This window comes from Lutjanus erythropterus, chromosome 22 (genome assembly GCF_056507025.1).
Source record: "Lutjanus erythropterus isolate fLutEry1 chromosome 22, fLutEry1.hap2, whole genome shotgun sequence".
Classification (NCBI taxonomy): Eukaryota; Metazoa; Chordata; class Actinopteri; order Lutjaniformes; family Lutjanidae; genus Lutjanus; species Lutjanus erythropterus.
In genome coordinates, this window is record NC_139338.1 from 19,999,294 (window position 1) to 20,005,701 (window position 6,408).

Here is a 6,408-nt window from a genome sequence, read left to right on the forward strand (position 1 = left end):
CATCCTGCAATTCTGAGCTTTCTATCACACATGGATGATAAATCCTTCAGAATTTCTAAAAAAATAAGTCCTTACTCTACTGCCAGTGACCTACTTGAATCACAAATTACACTCAGCAAAAATACAAATGCACCATTTTTGTTTTTGCTCCCATTTTTTCATAAAGTAAAGGATCTAAGACTCCTTCTATGCACATAAAATACCTATTTCTCTCAAATTCTGTTCAGTTCTGTTGTTCTTTGCCAGGTTACTCCATCCCCCTGACACGTGTGGCATGTAGAGATGATTAAACAGCATGATTATGGCACAGTTTGGATTTTTTCTGACAGCGGTGACAGAGCAACATATCCCTGTGGGATGGCAGTTTACTGCAACTGCCTTAATAATTATGTTTTTATTGAACTTTAATGAAGCATTCCATCATAAGCGTATTGTAGCTCCTGTAAGGATTAGGGCATGTGAGCGGGGTGTGAGTGAGTGAAAGTGAGCAACAGACGAGAGTGATGGTGATGTTGGCAGCAGAACAGAAAGCTTCCAATCTGGAAGAAGAAAAGTCTGGTCTGTTGTGGTCCAACTGCTGGAGAAGTGACGGGGTTAGCCCTGAAGTAAGCTGAGCAGGAAAGGCTAACACTAAGCTAATGCTATTGCTATCACTTTACCTTTACCGTTGGCTCTGGTGCGATTATATCCCTTTGAGAAACTTTGTAATCAAGCCTTGAACTGCAAAGGAGAAAAATCCAACACTGAATCTTTTCTGTAGTTTTGTTGTTGTTGTTAGCATGTTGTTAGCTGCCTGCTGGCAATCCCAAGATGCCTTGGGGTGAGTTTGTCACTCAATCAGAGGCTGTGTTCCTGACTTGTGTGTGACAGTACTGATCCATACATGTTTTAATAAACCCATGTGCTGATCTCAACGTGACATTTACACTCCAAAGAAAAATCTGTGGTGATAATGAGCTCAACCCCGCAGTAGGCATCACATGACCTCGGTATTGTGGTAATGTGGCTACAGTCCTCCTTTCCCGGGAGGGTAAAGCCATTACATGTACTAGCCAATCAGAGACAGAGTAAGGCGGGTCATGACTGTCCTCTTCTGGAAAAAAAAAAGTGAAACAGCCATAGTTCAGTGTCTAATAAAAGTCCTTTTTCAAGATAAAACCTGTGTCATAATTACGCTGTTTAATCATCTCTATATGCCACACCTGTCAGGTGGATGGATTATATTACTATAAAAAAAACTGGAACAAAATTTGAGAGAACTAATCCTTTTGTGTGCACAGAAGAAGTCTTAGACCTCATGAAAAATGCGAGCAAAAACAAACATGTTGCGTCATATCTTTGTTAAGTGTACGGAGCATTTAAATATATCAACATAAAGTGTGTGTATGCTAAGTGCCAAAGAATGTGCTGATCTAAATGCAACAAGTTAATCAATCATATCACACTATGATGACTTATCACTCGATCGCGATTTAAATCAGCATAGGTCAGTGATCGTTAATGGTTGTCTAATGCATCATGGGTGTGCATATCCGCTATTTAGGTGATGTGTATGAGATTTTTGAGTTATGTGCTGTTGTTAAAGCCCGATGGGGAGATGGGAAGGCCAATCAGTCATCTACTTGCTGGTGTAGATTATTCTATTAGTCCCTGTCGGTGTGCATGATGAAAAGGTCTCCAGAGAATCCCTAAGACTGCATATCAGTGCACCTATGCAATCACTCCTGATCCGTTTCTGAAGAATTACAGGACTGCGTGCGAATGTGGACATTTTAATTGTCCCCCCCATTAAGCATTTATGCTGTATGCACCCTGCCCGCTATAGTTATAGAGGAAGTTCTTACAGCTCACAGCTGGAATTAATTAAATGTAACACTTAATAAGAGCTTTTTAATTTCCCAGTTACCAGACTAATCATTGTAGCTTTTGATGGATGTCAGTTAACAATTCATTTCTAAATGAAGTCATTTATGGGACAAACACCAAAAAGTCCCACAATATCAACAACTGACTGATTCGCTAAACCCCACTGTCCTTAGTTACTGTTGCTACGTCTGTCAAGCTTTCTCGCACTGCACATATGTAGTTTACAGTGACAATGATGGCAGATTTAACACTGAACCTGGTGATAAGTTTTGAAGAACTACATCTTAAATTCCACACAGAAGTAAACAAGAGCAGCCTCTCATTTCCAGCTGAGGACTGTGGATTTTGTGGACTAAAATGATCATTCTCCTGAGCAGAATTAATAAGTGTAGCTAGCTAATGTAAGCTAATGCTGAAACTTGTTGAGTCAGCTGAGAAATCTGTCTCTATCTGACTTTTTAATGTTTCTCTCTGACACATTTTAAAAGAAGAAGCCTGTCAAAGGTTTTTAAATATGTAAAGTTACTTAACGGCTATCTGCATGATATAACATTAATGCTAAAAAAGACAGAGGCTAAAGCTGCATCCCAGCAAACATTCGTCCAACGGTGAAATACGACACATACATGTATATGACAGACAACTAAAATACACTGGAAAAGGAAGCGCAAGGAAGAAAGCATAAGAGCTAAGCTAAGCAAGCCACTTTGATTTTATCCACATCCTCCTCCTCCTCAAATCGCAAATTCAAGTTTAACCCCTGGGAATAAGCCACGAGTTTGGCAAGTGCAGCGTTATCTAACACTAGTGTGACTGGAGGTAATGTTACTGCAGGTAGTAAGCTAGTTAGCTGGACATGCTAACGTTTACAGTTTTCCGGACTGCGCATGTGGCGGCGTCAGCGTCCGCGCTGTGTCCCTCGTCAAACAGTTCTGTCAAAACTGAACTTTTATATAGTTTTGAGCAAGCTTTTTAGGGTACACTTTGTAGATCCTGGTTGTTTTAACTACACTTCTTAATTGGAGCACGGATCTTAGCAATCAGACGCTTTTATCTGTTTTATCTCAAGTAAAGTAAACAAGCTGAGCACACGCTCAGGTAGCCATGGCTCCACTTACCTCACCATCCGGCTATCAAAGCTGTGTCTTCCTCGGAGAGAAGATCTTCGAGCTGGAGCAGAGGATTTCCTCTTCGGTCCGGCACAAGTGTCCGCCACCGGTGAAGAGCTGGAGGCCACGGCTCTTTATTCGGCTGACGATCCCACTCCTCCGGCCGCGACCGCTGCTGCTGCTTCTCCGGCTACCGGCTCCGCTACTATGGCTCCGGCCGCGTGTTCCACTCCACCCGCTGCTGATGCCGCTGCTCCGTTGATCGGCTCTACGCGGCCCGCTGCTGCCGCCCCAGCTGCTGGCTCCGCTCCACCCGCCTTCCACGAGGACCCCTGGCTTCGGCTCGGGGCTAAACCTAAACCAGAAGCCCCAGTCAGCTCCACTCCCTCACACTCGGATACCTGGGTTGCTGTCGGCGACCGCAAAAGGAGGGGGAGTCTGTCGTTTCGTACTCCCATAGCCTGTGACGTCCAGGTAAACAACCGCTATGACATCCTGGATTTACATGAATTTCCTCCACTGGCTGGGAACCCGCGGCCTCCTCCTTCACCTCCCATGACTTCAAATGAGTCCAGCGGATCTCCACCACTCCCGGCCCGCCTGATGAACATGCCAGGAGGAACCAGTCACCCCGGCTCCGCGGGGCTCTTCTTCGGCCCGTCCTCCATCATCCGCTCCCGTACAGAGTGCACAGTCCCATACTGCACCACAAGCTGTGTCTCCTACCACCCCGGTCATCGGGATGACGTCTCCAACCAGACTTCTGAAATTTTAAAGCAGGATTTTAGCAGGCTTCTTCACATGTTGAAAGACTGTGGTAAGCGCATTTTCATTTCCGGACCCCTGCCACCACTGAGCCACAGCGTTGGCCGTTTCAGCCGTATCCTCAGCCTCCATTCATGGCTCCAGTCTGATGATGGTTTTTATTGACAATTTTAACCTCTTCTGGAAATTTTCTTCCTTTTATCTGAGGGATGGTATCCATCCTAGCAGGCTCGGTGCACGTATCTTAATGGAAAACATATTTTACTCAGTTTTAAGTGCTCCCGCAGTTTGACTGTTGTCCACTGCGTGCTCAGAGGACCAGGTGTGCTCATCACAGGTCACTTCCGGTCAACAACCGCTGGCTGAGCTCTTCTCTGCAACACTAGCATCATCCCAATCAGGTATTGGCTCACCAGCTCCCCCTTGTGCTCAGGTTGTCTCAAGACCATTACAGTCTCTACTGGTATGCTTATCAAGGCCTTCCTCAGCTTCACAGGTGTTAAAATCTGACCTCAGTGCTGCTCCAGAGTCACGTGTTTCTGAGGTGGCCACAGCTCCATGTACTAATGTTAATGTTCAAGTTAAAGCAGCTAAACCGCAAAAAAGATTGTTTCATTCTGGAAAAAAATGTATCTACTGTCACTCAACTTGGCAGAATTCAAGGTTTTAGAATTTGCCGTCAAAACACTTGAAGTCTTGCCCCAAAAACTGATAAAATTAAGATTATGCTCATGCAATCAAAAGCACATATAATGGCAATTTCAGAATCATGGGTGAGCACTTATCCCAGTACCAGCTTACAAAAATAGTTATGGTCAGAGATCATTTTTTCACACATATACCCAACTCTGGAATATCATATTAGAAAAATAACCTCTCCTATACATTTTAAACAGACATATAAACACTATCTGATGGAAGGATACACTTGCAACCACTAACCTAACCCATAACGTGTGCATACTTCATTCAAGTCCCTGCCTTTTTAAATGTTTTATGTTGCTGTTTGTTTTGTTGACTGTTTTGTGATGTGTTTGTCTTTCATGTGCTATAGAACAGGAACCTGCTGTAAAACCAGTTTTAACTGAGTTTGTTACTTTTAATCTTTTCCTGTATAATAAACAAAAAAAAATAAAAATACATTAGAGCAGATAAAGACAAAGTTGAATCCTTTGTCTCACACATTTGCTCTTGTGTTTTAGGTTTTTGAAAGACCACAAAAAAGACACCACCACTTCAACAGAGACGTGTGAAGCTTGACATGGCTAGTTATGGTTGGTTTGGATGGAGGGGCTTAGTCAACGGTCAGCTGTAGAAGTTTTTGGACTAGAAGGGGCAAAAGTTCATTGGCAAATAGTTTCCAAATGTGGAGATACTTCTTTCCCCCACCCGACCCCACTGTAGTTAAATTGGGTAATTTTACTTATCTCTTCTGCCTAATCTTCATTGATTTTGAAGAAACAGAATGTCAAGAGCTTTCTGCACAGTGAGTCCTGATTTCATCAAGTAAATAAGTTGGATAAAGTTTGAATGACATTTAGGAAAACGTGGGCTGAGAAAATCTGATAAACAGGATTATACTTCAAACTAAATATAATAACAGACTGTTTCTACAGCACAATCTAACCATGAGTAAACTTAATTACTTTCCCAGCTATGTAAAGTCCACTTCGATACCATCAGGGACAACACAATGGAAATTACACTATTTAATGCAGACTGGGGCACAAGTAGATAGGTATTCACATTTAACAACCATCAGCACATGAAAACAGATCGATACACCAGCGACAGACCTGTGAAATAATAACCTCTGGTTCAGTTGTCAGCCGTGCACTGATACTTTGGAATAATGCATTTTTGAGCCTCTCAACTCAATTCCTCTAATGTGGTTTGTTGGGACAACAAATGCCGTCATCTCAGTGGTCACTGCCTCCATCTGCAGGGGTGTGATTGATTAGTCAGTCTACTGAAAGTTGACTGGGAATTGTTATACAGTGGAAGCTCTCTGTGCTGGCCTTTTGTAGGCCATCGATTGATTTATAAGTGGGACAGCATTCTGATGTGTTCAACTGAGTATTGATTCACTGTCCATATCTGTTTGTGTTGGAGATGTCGCAGTGCGACTGCAGAGCTGCCGGCTGCACAATAAAGACAGAGCTCATTTTTTCTCTTCAGTACAAATTGATGGTTATTTAAAGTATTTCTTTATCTCTATCTGGATCGGTGGAGTGCTTTTTTACAAGTGGCGCACCGATAATGTAAAATCAGCTCCTCTTTATTGTTTGAGCATATCCATTATCTGCAAGTGTTGACTGCCCGGATGACATTGAGTAGCTAAAGCTATAAGCCCTGTTCAAGGACGAAGGCTATGTGAACAACAATTATGTTCAACTTTGCAGAAGAAGACAATGAATGCAATACAAGAATTGTAACATAAAATGTGCCCTTGGAGCAGAATTTTCCCAACAACACTAACACCGACCTATTGTGAAAAGAGAACAGCACCAAGCTTGTGTTGCAGCTTGCTGGCTCCTGCTAGAACAACTAATTTACTGGCATGAAAGGCTGTGAATGTTCAAGTGTCTTCTAACGATTATATAAGGCAGAATGAGCATAAATCATGTTCAGAAATCAATAAATACAGCAACGGTACAGTGCGTTCTGC

General features: G+C 42.8%; 1 long non-coding RNA gene across 1 annotated transcript; it reads left to right on the forward strand.

Moving 5' to 3' along the window:
- The first annotated feature begins 3,896 nt into the window (after positions 1–3,896).
- On the forward strand, positions 3,897–5,593 carry LOC146306872 (uncharacterized). The gene is made up of 2 exons (XR_014768994.1): positions 3,897–4,141; positions 4,943–5,593. It is a non-coding gene; the product is annotated as an uncharacterized LOC146306872 (long non-coding RNA).
- The last annotated feature ends 815 nt before the right edge of the window (positions 5,594–6,408 follow it).